This window comes from Phoca vitulina, unplaced genomic scaffold (genome assembly GCF_004348235.1).
Source record: "Phoca vitulina isolate PV1807 unplaced genomic scaffold, GSC_HSeal_1.0 scaffold82, whole genome shotgun sequence".
Classification (NCBI taxonomy): domain Eukaryota; kingdom Metazoa; phylum Chordata; class Mammalia; order Carnivora; family Phocidae; genus Phoca; species Phoca vitulina.
In genome coordinates, this window is record NW_022589785.1 from 5,788,936 (window position 1) to 5,804,123 (window position 15,188).

Here is a 15,188-nt window from a genome sequence, read left to right on the forward strand (position 1 = left end):
CTGTCAGTCAGCCTGTCAATCCGTCTATCCCATCTGCTGTCCTGTCACCCAGTACAACCAGCCTGTCCATCAGCTGGTCCATCAGCCTGTCAGTCCTGTCAGTCTGTCTACCCCATCCGCTGTCCCGTCAGCCAGTGCAACCAGCCTGTCAGTCAATCCTGTCAGCTAGCCAGTCAGTCAATCCCGTCAGCCATCCTTTCAGCCCGTACAGTCAGCCTGTCCATCAGCCAGTCAGTCCTGTCAGTCCGTCAATGCCCTCCGCTGTCCTGTCAGCCGGTCCGGTGAGTCCACCAGCAGGGAGTCAGGCCCCACAGCCAGTTTCTCCATCAGTCCCTCAGCAGTGGTCGAACGTCTTGCTGGGCGGTGAGTGGGCCAGCACGCGGTGCTTGCCACCGGTGTCCGGGTGTGCTGGCCCTGCGCGCAGTGAGGGCTGGTGAGGGAGGAAGCGGGCGGACGCTGGGCTCTCGCAGGCCCTCGGGGAGGAGGGACCAATGGCGGGGAAAGGGGCACTGGCGGAGCTCGGGTGGAAGGGCCAGGCCCACGCCAGGCGGCTGAGCTACAAGGCGCCGGCAAGGTCCGCGCTTACCGTGCAGGTGCGCGTCTGACCGGAGAGGCCGTGCGTCCGGCCTAAGCCGCTCCCCTCCCCGGACGTGGGAGCCGGCCTCACGCTGGCCCAGAGCCGCCTCCGGGAGGCTCAGCGCGCAGTGGGGCCGGCCCTGAGTGGAGAGAGGACTCCTGGCTTCTGGTCTTGGCCTTGCCTCTGCCGCGCGGTGGGTCCTTGTGGGAGCCGCTCAGCCATTCTGGGCTCAGTGTTACCGTGCACCTCTCTCACGTGGGGGAAACAATCTGTACCCCACCACCGACTCCCCACCTCTACTCCATACTGTGGGTTGGGAATGACACCGCGGGGGTGAAGGCCCAGGTGTGAAGAGGTTATGTCGTTTTTCTGAGGTGAGGGAGGGAGCGTGGAAGAAAGAAGAGGCAGAGGTGGCCTGCACCTCTGGATTACTACGGCCTGTCACCTCCACCTGGGGACCCCAGGGTTCTGGCCTTGGCGTGTGACTCTGGGCAGGTCCCAGCTCCTCTCTGGGCTTCTATAACAGTGAGGAGTGTGGATTCCATGATCTCCAAGGCCTGAGACTTGAGTGGAAGTAAAATTCCTGGGGGGGGGGGGCTCTCTCCAAGGCCACTGGAATTCTGACCAGCCACAGTGTGGGGATTGGGAACAGACTCTGTTGCCTTTTCCATCTGGTAAATGGAAGGGTTAAAGTGCTTGGCCATGTGTCCAGACCACTGGGGGTGGGAATTGGTACCGGAGGGGGTGGTAGCTGGATTTCAGGAGTCAGAAACCTTCCCTCAGCCCAGCATGGATGAGCTCTTTGGACCCTTGTTGGGAGGAGGTCTCTGCTGACCCTGGGAGAGGGAGGGAAGGAAATGGACAAGTCTTAGCCTTACCCTGGGGACAGTGGTCTTCCTTCTTTTTGCTCCAGTCTCTCCCCTTATTTCAGAGCTGGGTACCCAATCACATCATGCGTAGGCCTCCTCAGTGGTCTAGTGAGGTGGGAGATGCAGTTCCTGGAAGCCGGAGGACACCAGGCAAGGCAGGCTTCTTGTAGGGATCTGGTAGGATACCCCTACTAGGTCGCTTACCTGAGCATGACTGGGACCACCAGGAAGAGCTGGTTATTCATTCAACAGGTATATTGGACATCCATCACATGCCAGGCTTTGTGCTAGGCAGTGGATGGCAGGAGTGTGCAGATGCTGCCCCTGTTTATGAAGTGCAGAGTACAGAGTGTGTTAAGAGCAGTCCAAGGAAGACAAAGAATTAAAAAAGTCAATAACTTGGCTATAGTTAAAATTGTGTTACAGGGGTAGCAAAGAGGACGCTGAGGTAGAAAATCAGTAGGGCAGTTTGGGAAGGTTCTCTGGGCAGGTGACACTTAATGTAAGACTTGAGAGAGAAGGAACCAACCATGGAGTGGAGAGAGTGTTCCAGACTGAGGGACTACCACCCATTCATTCATTCATTCATTCATATTTATTATGTGCCAGGTATTTTTCTAGTTGCTAGAGGAAGAGAGATGAACAGTAGAAGCGAAATCCTTTCTCTCATAGAGCTTATGTTATAGTGGAAGGAGACAGAAAATAATTTCAGGGAGTGATGAAAGCTATGAAGAAAATGAAAGCAAGGTTTTGGGATAGAAAATGACTATGAGGGGACTATGACGGATAGGGTGGTAAGGTAAGGGAAGGCTACTCAGAGACCGAATGGTGAGAAAGAGCCAGCCATGCGAAGGTCTGGAGGAAGGACATTCCAGACAGAGGGAGCAGAAAGTGGGAATGAATTTAGCAGGTTTGAACCATACGGCTGGTGGGAGAGTGATGGGCAGTGAGGTGAGGGAGCAGGTAATGAAGGACATGGCCAAGTTAGGTGAGGAGTTTGGATTTATTAGAAGGCACTGGGAAGCTGGTGGAGGGACGTGGCTGGGGGAGAGATCTGATCCCTCTGGCTGCTCTGTGTGGGTGTGGAGTGAGGGGGTGGGAGGGTAGGAGTGGAAGCCATTAAGAAGGTACTCTACTAGTCCAGGCAAGATAATGTTGGCCTGGACTAGGGTAGTAGCAGTGGGGATGGATGCAAGTGGACAGATATATCTATGGGCTGGATTGAAAGGATTTGCTGACTGTTTGGATGTGGGGCAGAGGTGAAGGAAAAGGATGACTCTTTGGATTTTAATTCCAGCAACTGGATGGATGGTGATGCCATTGACTGAACTGGAGTGCGTTGTAGGGATGGGTTTTGCGGTGGAAAAAGAGAATGCGGTTTTGGGGAACTTACAAAGATTTCTTTTTTTTTTTTTAAAGGAATATAAAACGATTTATTGATCACTGTTTACCGGTATTTACAATAAAGTAAGCAATATACAGTTGGATAACATTCTGACTACAAAGTTATTGTTTTTCCTGGTTTCTGCTGAACCAGTAACTCAAAGATTTCTGTTAGGCAAGTGGAGATGACAAGCAGGCAGCTGGCAAGACCCTGGAGCTCGGGGAAGGGATGGATCTAAAGGTAGTATTTGGCTTGGGGCACAGGACAGTGCTGGTCAGGCCAACAGGGACAGTGCTGTTCAAGGAATCAGAGCTAAGCTGTCCAGTATAGTGGCTACTAGCCATATGTGGCTGTCGGGCACTTGACATACGGCTTATCTGAATTGAGATGTCCCGCAAGTGTAAAATACACACCAGATTTAGAAGATTTAGTATGGAAAAGGAATACAGAGTATCTCATTAAGAATTTTTTTTTTTTTTAAATTGGGGATGCCTGGGTGGCTCAGTCGGTTAAGCGTCTGCCTTTGGCTCAGGTCATGATCCCAGGGTCCTGGGATCGAGTCCTGCATCAGGCTCCTTGCTCAGCAGGGAGCCTGCTTCTCCCTCTGCCTGCAGCTCCCCCTGCTTGTGCTCTCTCTCTGACAAATAAAAAAATAAAATCTTTTATTTTAAGATTTTATTTATTTATTTGAGAGAGAGAGAGAATGAGAGAGAGCATAAGAGTGGAGAGGTCAGAGGGAGAAGCAGACTCCAGGATCACGACCTGAGCTGAAGGCAGTTGCTTAACCAACTGAGCCACCCAGGCGCCCGTAAACAAACAAAATCTTAAAAAAAAAAGAATTTTTTTATTGATTACATGTTGAAATGCTAATATTTTGGACTTATTGGATTATGTAAAATATATTATTAAAATTAATTTCACCTGTTTCTTTTTACCTTTTTTAATGTGGCTACCAGGGCATTTAAAATTACACTTGTGGCTCACATTGTATTTCTGTTGGGCTGTGCTCCTCTATGAGGGTAGGGCTGGTGGGACATTGCAGACTGTGGCTGGTCAGGGCACCAGGGAACTGCAGTGGTTAGGAAATTGAAACACTACCATAGAGAGCAATGCTACATAAAACCCAACATAGGGCCTATTGGCCTGGTTCTCCTTTGTTCCTCTTCCTGGGATCCTGTCAGAGCAGAACTGCAGCACACCCCTCTGGACTTCCCAACCCCTTGGCTGTCTCAGAGTTGAGGAAGGGGCAGAAGGGGTCCTAATATGGTTACCGTATGAAGGACTCAGTAGGTGCTGGTACCTCAAATGCTGAATTATCTTCCTCTTCATATCACCCCTGCGTGACATCACCCTGCCAGGGGAACATTTCCACCCCCTGGGCTGAGCAGGGTATGCCAACCAACAGCTGGGTAGTCAAGGGAACCATAAAAGGCCATAAAGCTCAATCATAATTTATATGAAATAAATGTGGCTGCAACCCATTTTCATCCATTAACATTCTGAACACCTTGTTCAAACTGTGCCTGTAGTGTTTCTAGTTGGCAGGATAAAGAGTGGTGAGATGATGAGAGATTGAATTCACTTCAGTTAGTTTGATGTGACTTTTGTGAGTACCACTGTGTGTCAGATGCTGTGCTGGGTGCTTTGGGTTGTTTAATGCTCTGTCCTTAGGGGCACCTGGGTGGCTCAGTCGGTTAAGCATCTGCCTTCGGCTCAGGTCATGATCCCAGGGTCCTGGGTTGGGCTTCCTGCTTAGTGGAGGGTCTGCTTCTGCCTCTGTCCCTCCCCTCCCTTCGTGCTCAAATAAATAAATAAAATCTTTTATTTATTTATTTTTATTGTTATGTTAATCACTATACATACATCAGTTTTTGATGTAGTGTTCCATGATTCATTGTTTGTGCATAACACCCAGTGCTCCATGCAGAACGTGCCCTCTTTAATACCCATCACCAGGCTAGCCCATCGCCCCACCCCCCTCCCCTCTAGAACCCTCAGTTTGTTTCTCAGAGTCCATCGTCTCTCATGGTGCGTCTCCCCCTCCGATTTCCCCCCCTTCATTCTTCCCCTCCTGCTATCTTCTTCTTCTTCTTTTTTAACATATATTGTATTATTTGTTTCAGAGGTACAGATCTGAGATTCCACAGTCTTGCACAATTCACAGCGCTCACCATAGCACATACCCTCCCAATGTCTATCACCCAGTCACCCCATCCCTCCCACCCCACCCCCCACTCCAGCAACCCTCAGTTTGTTTCCTGAGATTAAGAATTCCTCATATCAGTGAGGTCATAGGATACATGTCTTTCTCTGACTGACTTATAAATAAATAAAATCTTTTAAAAAATGCCCTGTCCTTAAAGAATATATGTCCAAATGCTTTTGTATAGGGACAAATGCATGGAGAAATAGAGATGCACGAGAGCTCAGAGGAAGAAAATTAAGGCCAGTGTGTGTGTGTGTGTGTGCGTGCGCGCGTGTGCGTGCATGTGCGCGTGCGTGCGTGTGTGTGTAATTTTGAACTCAGAGAAGGTGCCAGGTGTATCAGAGCATACGGGCAGGATTTGGCCATGTAGTGGAGGGGTGGAGAGAGGATTTTCCAGACACATTGGACAGCAGGAAAGGACATGATTCAGGAAAAGGCAGGGAGAAATATTTGGCTAGGATGCTGGACAGGTGGAGCAGAGTCCTAGGAAAAGAAAGTTGATGGCAGATCTTTAAAGGCCTTGATTTCCAGATTAAGGAGATTTGGCTTTAGATTGTAGGCACTTGGGGGTTATTGAGGTGGGACTGTTCTGGACAACACTGTGCTTGGTAAGAAGAAACCACTTGCCTGGAGCTCTTGAGGCTCAGAGAGCACAAGGCAAGGAGAGCTTGTATGAGGAAAGGAGAGAGGTAAAGAGCACTTCTGGGATTACCCTGCAAATAAGGCAGTGTGGTATAGTGGTTAAAAGCATTGGTTTTGGACCTAGAAAGACCTGGTTTGGGTGTTATACACAACTAATGAATCATTGAACACTACGTCAAAAACTAAAAAAAAAACTAAAAAAATAAAATTCCCTATCTGCTCAAAAAAAAAAAAAAAGGTCTTTCCTTTTTTTTCCTTTGAACCATAGTCTTGCAATTTTTTTTTGGTAGTAGCTTTATTGAGATATAATTTATATACCATACAATTCACTCATTTAAAATACACAATTCGGGGCGCCTGGGTGGCTCAGTCGTTAAGCGTCTGCCTTTGGCTCAGGTCATGATCCCAGGGTCCTGGGACCGAGCCCCGCATCGGGCTCCCTGCTCAGTGGAAAGCCTGCTTCTCCCTCTCCCACTCCCCCTGCTTGTGTTCTCTCTCTCGCTGTGTCTCTCTCTGTCAGATAAATAAATAAAATTAAAAATATATATATACAATTCAATGGTGTTTGGCGTATTCGCAGAGTTATACAACCATAACCACAATTACTTTTTCTTTTTAAAAATTGAGATATAATTTATATAGCATAAAATTGACCATTTGAAATGTACATTTTGTTGGTTTTTAGTATATCCAAAAGGTTTTGCAAACATCACCACTATCTAATTCCAGAATACTTTTATCACTCCTAAAGGGAACCCAGGACCCGTTAACAGTCACTCTCATTCTCCTCTCCCCCTAGTCCCTGACAACCATGAATCTACTTTCTGTCTTTATGGATTTTCCTGTTCTGGACATTTTATATACATGGAATCATAAATATGTGGCCTTTGTGTCTCGTTTCTTTCACTCAGCACAATGTTTTCAAGGCACATTCATGTTGTATCAGTAGTTCATTTCTTTCTTTTTTAAATTTTTAAAATTTTATTATTTTTTAAAGATTTTATTTATTTATTTGACAGAGAGAGACAGTGAGAGAGGGAACACAAGCAGGGGGAGTGGGAGAGGGAGAAGCAGCCTGATGCGGGGCTCGATCCCAGGACCCTGGGATCATGACCTGAGCCGAAGGCAGACGCTTAATGACTGAGCCACCCAGGTGCCCCTCTTTCTTTTTTTTTTTAAGATTTATTTATTATTTGAGAGAGAGAGAGAGTGTGTGTGTGTGTGTGTGTGCACACATGGAAGTGGGGGAGGGGCAGAGGGAGAGGGAAAGAGAATCTCAAGCAGACTCCCTGCTGAGCGTGGAGTCCAATGCAGGGCTGGATTTCATGACCCTGAGATCATGACCCCAGCTGAAATCAAGAGTCTGATGCTTAACTGACTGAGCCACCGAGGTGCCCCAATACTTCATTTCTTTTTGTAGCTGAATAATATTCCATCATATGGATATACCACATTTAGCTTATTCTTTTGTCAATTGATGGACATTTGGGTTGTTTTCATCTTTTGGCTGTTGTGAATAGGGCTGCAATGCACATACAAACAAGTTTTTGTGTGTATGAATGTTTTCAACTCTTTGGGCTATATACCTAGGAGTAGAATTGCTGGATTATATGGTAATTCTATGTTTAACCTTTTGAGGAGCCACCAAATTGTTTTTCACACTGGCTGTACCATTTTACATTGCTACTAGTAACGTGCAAGAGTTTGATTTCTCCACGTCCTCACCAACACTTGTTATTGATTGATTGATTGATTATAACTATTGTAGTGGGTGTGAAATGGTATCTCATTGTAGTTTTGATTTGTGTTTTTTGATTTATTTGACGTTGAGCATCTTTTCATGGTGTTTGTCATCATCTGTTCTACTCTTGCCTTGAGCTGAGTCAAGAGTCAAGCCCTGATGGATAGAACTGTATCATCCAGAGGAGTTTCTTAGATGTGCTCGTGGCATAGTTTGGGATTCTTTTGGTATAGGCCTGGTAAATTCTCTCCCAGGTCTTACATGAAAACCTTGCCCTGTGGGAGTTCCTTAAAGGGCTCTGGGAAATAGTGAGACTTAGACATTAAACGTGCAGTCTAAGTGCCCTTCCTCTGTTCTGGTTACCCCCTCTCTATCTGGCCTCATCCCAGTCCTTTCCTCAGGCATTGGACCTTTTCGGTTGGCTGTACCATTCTCAAGGGGTAACAGTTGTGTCTTTGGGAGCTCTTCTCCTTTGCCCTGACAGATTCTTTATTATTCGTTTATCTGAAGTTTATCCACTGTAGCCTCTGTCCACTTTGGCCTCACTGAATTCTTCTCTCCACTGCCTACTCATTCCCAGTTATCTTAGATTTCTTGGCCTCTAAGGTTTTCTAGACTCTCGCTCTTAGTTTTGGGTAGACTGGGATGGCGAACTTTCCAATGTGGGGGCCCCTCTTGCTTTGGCACAGCTGGAGGAAAAGTTGGAGACTGGCTGGCTGGCCTCGGCAAGGCAAAGAGTGTCAGGATGGCAGATGATTCATACTTCAGTTATCACCAGAAATGGTAAGGAGGTCTCTGGAGGGCCCTGGCTGGGGAGTAGGAGGAGGTTACCATCCCAACCCTCATGGTAGGAACATGCCTGTGATGACAATGTGTATGTCATTTGTGGGGTGGTTTGTTTTGGGCTCAGGGGTTCCTTCTTTCTGCAGGATGGCTCTCATGTTCTCTGATCTCTCATTCACTCTCAACATACATTTACTGAGTGCTATCTCTGCAAAGCACTGTGCTAGGCCCAGAGACTAGAGAGCTCAGCATTTGAGGACCTCATAGATTAGGGAGGTAGATATAAATGCAATAGGATGTGATGTGTGTTATAATTGAGGTGTGTGTGAAATACAGTGGGAACACAGCTGAAGGAGGAGTACTTCTGCCTTGAGAGAAAGAATGGGTAGCTTAAGCTTCAGGGAAAAGGTGACATTTTTTGAAAAAGATTTTATTTATTTATTTATTTGACAGAGAGAGAGAGACAGCGAGAGAAGGAACACAAGCAGGGGGAGTGGGAGAGGGAGAAGCAGGCTCCCCGCAGAGCAGGGAGCCCGATGCGGGGCTCAATCCCAGGACACTGGGACCACGACCCGAGCCGAAGGCAGACGCCCAGTGAATGAGCCTCCCAGGTGCCCCAAGAAGGTGACATTTGAGCTAGGTCCTGAAGGAGGGGAGGCTGATATAAGGGATCAAGGCATTCTAGGTAAAGGACTCAAGGATTCTTTGTACAGAGTCACATCAAGAATGATTCTGGGGGAAGCTCAGAAGCCCACCACATTTCCTTTCTTGTGTCTCTCTCTTCAGCTGCACTGGGCAAACCTTGAAGTCAAGAGACCCTGTCTTCCAGAGAAGTGGCCCAGGTCCCAGACTATCGCTTGGGCTCCCATATAAATTCATTTGTCCTATGTCCCACCCACTCTAGATGCAGCCAACTGATGTGAGAAACTCACTCATTCTAAGTGTTACTGGGAATGGATGGCTTAGTCAATTAAATAAATAATCCACTCATCTAGTATTTATTTTGGTTTACTATATACAAGGCATATGAATGATTACAGTGTTGTGCTTAATAGGCAGGACTAAAATTAGAATGGCCTGGGTTTGAATTTGAATTCTATCCACAGCTGGGAGACCTCACTTAAGGTATTTAACCTCTCATTTTTCTCTTTGGTAAAATAGAAATAATAGTGCTCTATAGGGTTGTGGAGATTAAATAAGATAGCAAGCACACTGAGCATGGTGTTTGATATGATAAACATGAATTAAATGGTGGTATATACAGTATATACATATAAAATGTATTATATATACACTCATAGAATGTACATATATAATATGTACACAGTGTGCATGCACACACACACATGCACACATATAAAACCTCCTTACTCTTAAGGAGTTTAAACACTTCAAATAGGAGGGAAAGGTACTCAAATAAACTATAAAATAATACTATATTTTTCCCAGGTTATGTATTAGCATTTGAAACAGGGAAATTCTAGAGGCATTAATCAAAGACAGTTATTTCCAGGAAGATTAATTTTTTTGAAGGGGAAAGTAGGGCCAATGAATGGAAGTTGCTAGGAGGTAATTTTTGTCCTAGTATAAAAGTGAAATTTTTAAGAGAGTATCTTGGGGGTAGTGAGATCCTCATGTCCTGGAAGGTGACTAAGTAGAGACTGGCTGATTTATTTGTAGAGAAGCTTCTTGTATCTATTAGAAGGCTGCAGAGGGGATGCTGGGCTCCTAAGGGACATTTTGCAAGGGCTCTCTTTTTCCCACTTCTGTTCCCAAAAGCCCTTGCCTTCTATTTGGGTAGCTTCCTCCTTTGTAGGACCTGGAACCCTGCAGTGCCAGTGGCAGCTGTCAGAGCAGGTACCTGCTGCAGGTGACCTGGCATCTTATCTCCCTTGCCCTCATCTCTTCCCTGCCTTTTCCGGCTTACCTCCTAAAGTAAAAATAACCCAGGGCGAAACATTAACTGTGAAACCATAAATACACGTGAAGCTCAGGTGACTTCCATCAGGCTGGACTCTCGTTGCGCTGTTATCAGGTGCTGCCTTACTTCCCTATGGGTGGGGAGGGTGGAGTGGCTGGAGGGGGGCGGGCAGTACTCCTTCCACCCTGGCAGAGTATAGAGGATGCATCCAGGGCCCAAGGATCAGGTGAGGCCTGTTTAAATCTGATCCTCGGGGCTTGGGGAGAGAACACAGTGGGCATTTTTCAGCACCAACAGATGATGTGCCCTCACTTATATGATCAGGAACTTCCCTAACTTGATGCCCTGATGTACACGTACATATGTATAGTGATTTCATAGACAGCTACATAGTGCTGAAAAACACATCTACCACTCATGCACTGTGGTGTATTCCCCTTCATTCTGTGTCTTATTCATGTCCAGGAACTTGCACAATGCCTGCAGCATCAATACATCTTTGTTGAACCGATTGGTGACTGGTGAGTGAGCAAATATTTGTGCCCAGTCACATACTCATCTGCACATATACACATTTTTCAGGAGGGTACCTGCAGATACACGTGGTTGTTCACATTATATCAGCACCACACACACACACACACACACACACTCAAACTAAACACAATAGCATAAACACACCTTCCATACACACCTGCACCTAATAGTCATTTGCATATTAATTTGTGCATATATTTACAGGTTTCTGAATGGCCCTGCTGAACAGCAAAGGTGGCTATGATGAGAGAATATGGTTCCACAGATGGGGGACGGGGCAAAGATGATATTCTGGCTGGGAAGCCCATCTCCAAGTTGTGTACTGGGATGATTGCTCACACTAAAAGCTTTCACCCGCCTCTTCTCTGCTGGAACACAGCAGGAGGAGGGAAAGAGCTGAGTGGAGCATACTAGAGCAAGTAGGACCAAGTTCAGTGTCTCCTAGCTCCTTGTAATCTCTTCAAGAAAATATATTGATCTGACTGGGAACTGCACTGGGCTGTTTTTCCCTTAGAGAATGATGATAAATGATGAGAGAAAAACAGCCGTAGATTTACAGATGTGGAGCCCCCAAGCAGGCTGGAGCCAGCATGAAGGTATTTATAAAATGTATGCATGTTCATGTGTTATGGAGGTGGCAATAGGCTGCAGTTTCTTAAAAAGAGGGTGAGGCTATGATTTTACTGTGTGCTGCTCACCCGAAAGCCCAGGTATGGAGGGCAAGAACTCTGGTGTGTGGTTCGGGCTCTATCACAACTTGCCAGCTAGCCTTAGGAGATTGCTTCACCTCCATGTTGAGTTCTTTACACTCCACTTTAGTGGTCACCTGCCTCACAGGGTTCTTGTGAGGATCCAAGGAGCTAAGAGAGCTTACAGGTGCTTTGAAGAGCTAAAAACATTTCTTAGTGGTCAGGGCTTATTTATGAGCTTGGTGAAAAGCATTTCAAGTGTTTCAGCATCCTCAATCAATGAACCTGTGCATTCATGAATTTTAGCATTGATCTAGACCTAAGAGGCCATTGGATCTAATCTTTCACTCAGTGCTGGAATCCCCTGTATAAAATCTTAGATAAGCCTAATTTCTACTCCTAAGGGGAGTCGCCAAGTAGGAAGAAGTACCCATAGGAGAGGTCACTAAAACCCCTGACAGTCGGTGCTAAGTGCCTTATACCAGGATATAATATAGAATAGTGAGGTAGTCAGAGGAGGCTGTTGTAATGGGGCCTTGGGGAATCCAAAAAGGTCTCATGAATGAAGTGAGAATTGGCAGAATTTAGTCAGGGGGAAAGGGAAGTTGGGAGAGGGGAATGGAGCACTCTGGCTTGAGGGTCAGGGGATGGTACATGGGCCATGGAGACTAGAGAGGGACAATGCCTTACCAGAGTTACTAATGGTAAAGATTAAAAGGCAAAACAGGAGTAACCAGGTTAATTTTTGAGTCCTTTCTGGAACTGACCCAGTTCAATGGTTAATCATTTGACCCTTTAGGAATTACCTGGACCCTGTCCCAGGCATACATACACACAACTGGATGATCCAGTGTGGCCCGGAGCAGAGCTGAGTGGGAATTTGGAAGTCACCCTGTCCAAGCCTGACTTCTTTTCTGGGGCAAAACTGAGGCCAGGAGAGGACAAAGAGCGGGACTGAGATTTCCCAGTGAGTCAGTGGCAGAGCAGGGATTTGAATTTAGATCTTGGAGTCTAAGTCATCATCACCTGGATCTGAAAAGTGGGTTGGGTTTGGGAGGCTTTTGCCTAGTGTTGGTTAAGCCTGCAAGTTTGGATCCTGCTTTGTAAGTGTAGCTGCATGTATTTGTTAATTGTTTCTGGGTGCAGAGCCCAAGATTGCACATTGGCTAGGCCCCTGCAAGTAACTGAGGTAGGCTGTTTCCTGTGCCTGGGGATTTCAGGGGTGACCAGAAGGCTCTCCGTGTTCCCACCTGGTTAACTGATAGTTAACATTCCACTGGTAGACCTTTATGTCTACAGCTCTAGGCTTTGATCTTTTTTGAAAGGCTGTTCTGCTCTGGGAGGAAGAACATACACAGTAATCTGTGACAATAACTCAGTGTAAATGGGGTGAGCATATCCCTTCCTGAGAGCCAATATCGGTGGGGAAAGAAACCGTGAAGGTATTCAGAGCTACATAAAGATAAGGGCAGCCTGGAAGACTCAGCCCTCACAATCTAGTAGAGGTTAGGAGCTCTGTTTTAGAATCAGGCAGGTTTTTTAAAAACTAAAAAAAGCTTTAAATTAAGGTTTCCCCTTATTACAGAAGAATCAGAAAACATGGAGGGCGATAACAGAAGACATAAACTCCAGTCTCTTTCACACCTTCTCCCTTAGGTGACCATCATTAATACCTAGGTATATGTCCCTCCATTCCCGTCTTTATGCATCTTCTGGGTGCATGTGGGAGTGTATATATGTGGATATTATTTACAGTTGACCCTTGAATGATGCCAGGGTTAGGGGCACCAAACCCCTGCACAGTTGAAAGTCCATGTATAACTTTTGACTCCCCCCAAACTTAACTACTGATAACCTACTGTTGACCAGAAGCCTTATTGATAACATAGACAGTCAACTAGCACATATTTTTTATGTTATATGTATTATATACTGTATTCTTACAATAAAGTAAGCTAGATAAAAGAAAATCTTATTAAGAAAATCATAAGGAAGAGATAATACATTTACAATACTGTACTGTATTAATTGAAAAAAACTATGTGTAAGTAGATGCACACAGTTCAAACCTGTGTTGTTCAAGGGTCAGCTGTATATGTATACGATATGCATATAAATAAGAGATAATATGTACTTGCCTTGATTTCACTCTGGTCTGGGAAGTACATGCCTATGGGCGTCTCAAAACAGATGCCTTTGTGCTTAATCATGATGCCGGTTTGTTCTATTATCCTCTCCTTGTCACTCTTCATTATCCTCTAGAGGAAGGGGTTGGCAAACTTTTTCCGTAGAAGGTCAGAGAGTAAATATCTTGTTTTGTGGGCCATATGGTCTCTGTCACAAGTACTTGACTCTACTGTGGCAGCATAAAGCATAAAAGCAGTCATGGACAATATGTAAATGAATGGGTGTGGCTGTGTTCCAATAATACTTTATTTAGAGACACTGAAATTTGCCTTTCATATAATTTTCACATGTTACAAAATTCTCTTCTTTTAACTTTTTAACCACTTAAAAATGTAGAAGCCATTCTTAGCTTGTGGGCCATACCAAACAGGTGATGGGAGGAATTTAGCCCATGGGCCTCTAGAATAGTTGTATCGAATAGAACTTTTTGCTCTGATGGAAATGTTCTATGTTAATACATAGCCATGAACCACATGTGCTGAGCACTTGAAATGTGACCGTGCAACTGAGGAACTGAATTTTCACTTTTATTTAGTTTAACTATTTTAAATTTAAATAGCTATATGTGGCTTATGACTTTTGTTGGACAGGGTATTATTTTCTGAGGGCTGCTGTAACAAATTACCACAAACTGGGTGGCTTAAAACAACAGTAATTTATTCTCTCACAGTTCTGGAGAATAGAAGTCTAAAGTCAACGTGTTAGCAGAGTCATACTGCTTCTGAAGGTTCTAGAGAAAAATCCTTTCTTGCTTCTCTGCTAGCTTCTGGTGACTCCTGGTAATCCTTGGCATTCTTTGGCTTGTAGATGCATCTCCCCCTCTGTTGTCACATAGTGTTCTCCCTATATATTTATGTCTCTGCTTCTCTGTTTATAATGATACTAGTCATTGGACTTAAGGTCCACCCTAATCCAATATGACCTAAACTAATTACATCTGCAAAGACCCTATTTCCAAATAAGGTCACATTCTGAGGTTTTGGGTGGTCGTGAATTTTCAGGGAACACTAAACAACCCAGCATAGATAGAGTAGCTCTAAAGAGTGGTTCTCAAATGTAGTGTGCATCAGAATCACCTGGAGGGCTTTATTGGGACACAAATTACTGGGTCCCATTCCCAGAGTTTCTGACTGGTAGGTCTTACCTGTCTAACAAATCTCAGGTGATGCTGACCTTCTTTTCCAGGGATCACACTTTGAGAACCACTGCTCTAGAAGGCTTCTGTTAGTTTTCTTTTTTTTTTTATTTTTATTTTTATTTTTATTTTTTTTTAAAGTTTTTTCTTTTTTTTTAAAGATTTTATTTATTTATTTGAGAGAGAGAGAATGAGAGAGACAGCACATGAGAGGGGGGAGGGTCAGAGGGAGAAGCAGACTCCCTGCCGAGCAGGGAGCCCGATGCGGGACTCGATCCCGGGACTCCAGGATCATGACCTGAGCCGAAGGCAGTCGCTTAACCAACTGAGCCACCCAGGCGCCCTCTTTTTTTTTTTTAATTTTAAAGATTTTATTTATTTATTTGACAGAGAGAGAGAGGGAGGGAGCAAGCACAAGCAGGGGGAATGGCAGGCAGGGAAGAAGCAGACTCTGTGCTGAGCAGGGAGCCTGATGTGGGGCTCGATCCCAGGACCCTGAGGTCATGACCTGAGCCGA

The 15,188-nt window shown here is 45.4% G+C and overlaps 1 protein-coding gene across 1 annotated transcript in view; it reads left to right on the forward strand.

The window, feature by feature from the left end:
* The window catches only part of SLC5A1 (solute carrier family 5 member 1), a 145,299-nt gene that overhangs the window by 1,014 nt on the left and 129,097 nt on the right, over window positions 1-15,188 (forward strand). The gene's annotated exons all lie outside the window — the stretch shown is intronic.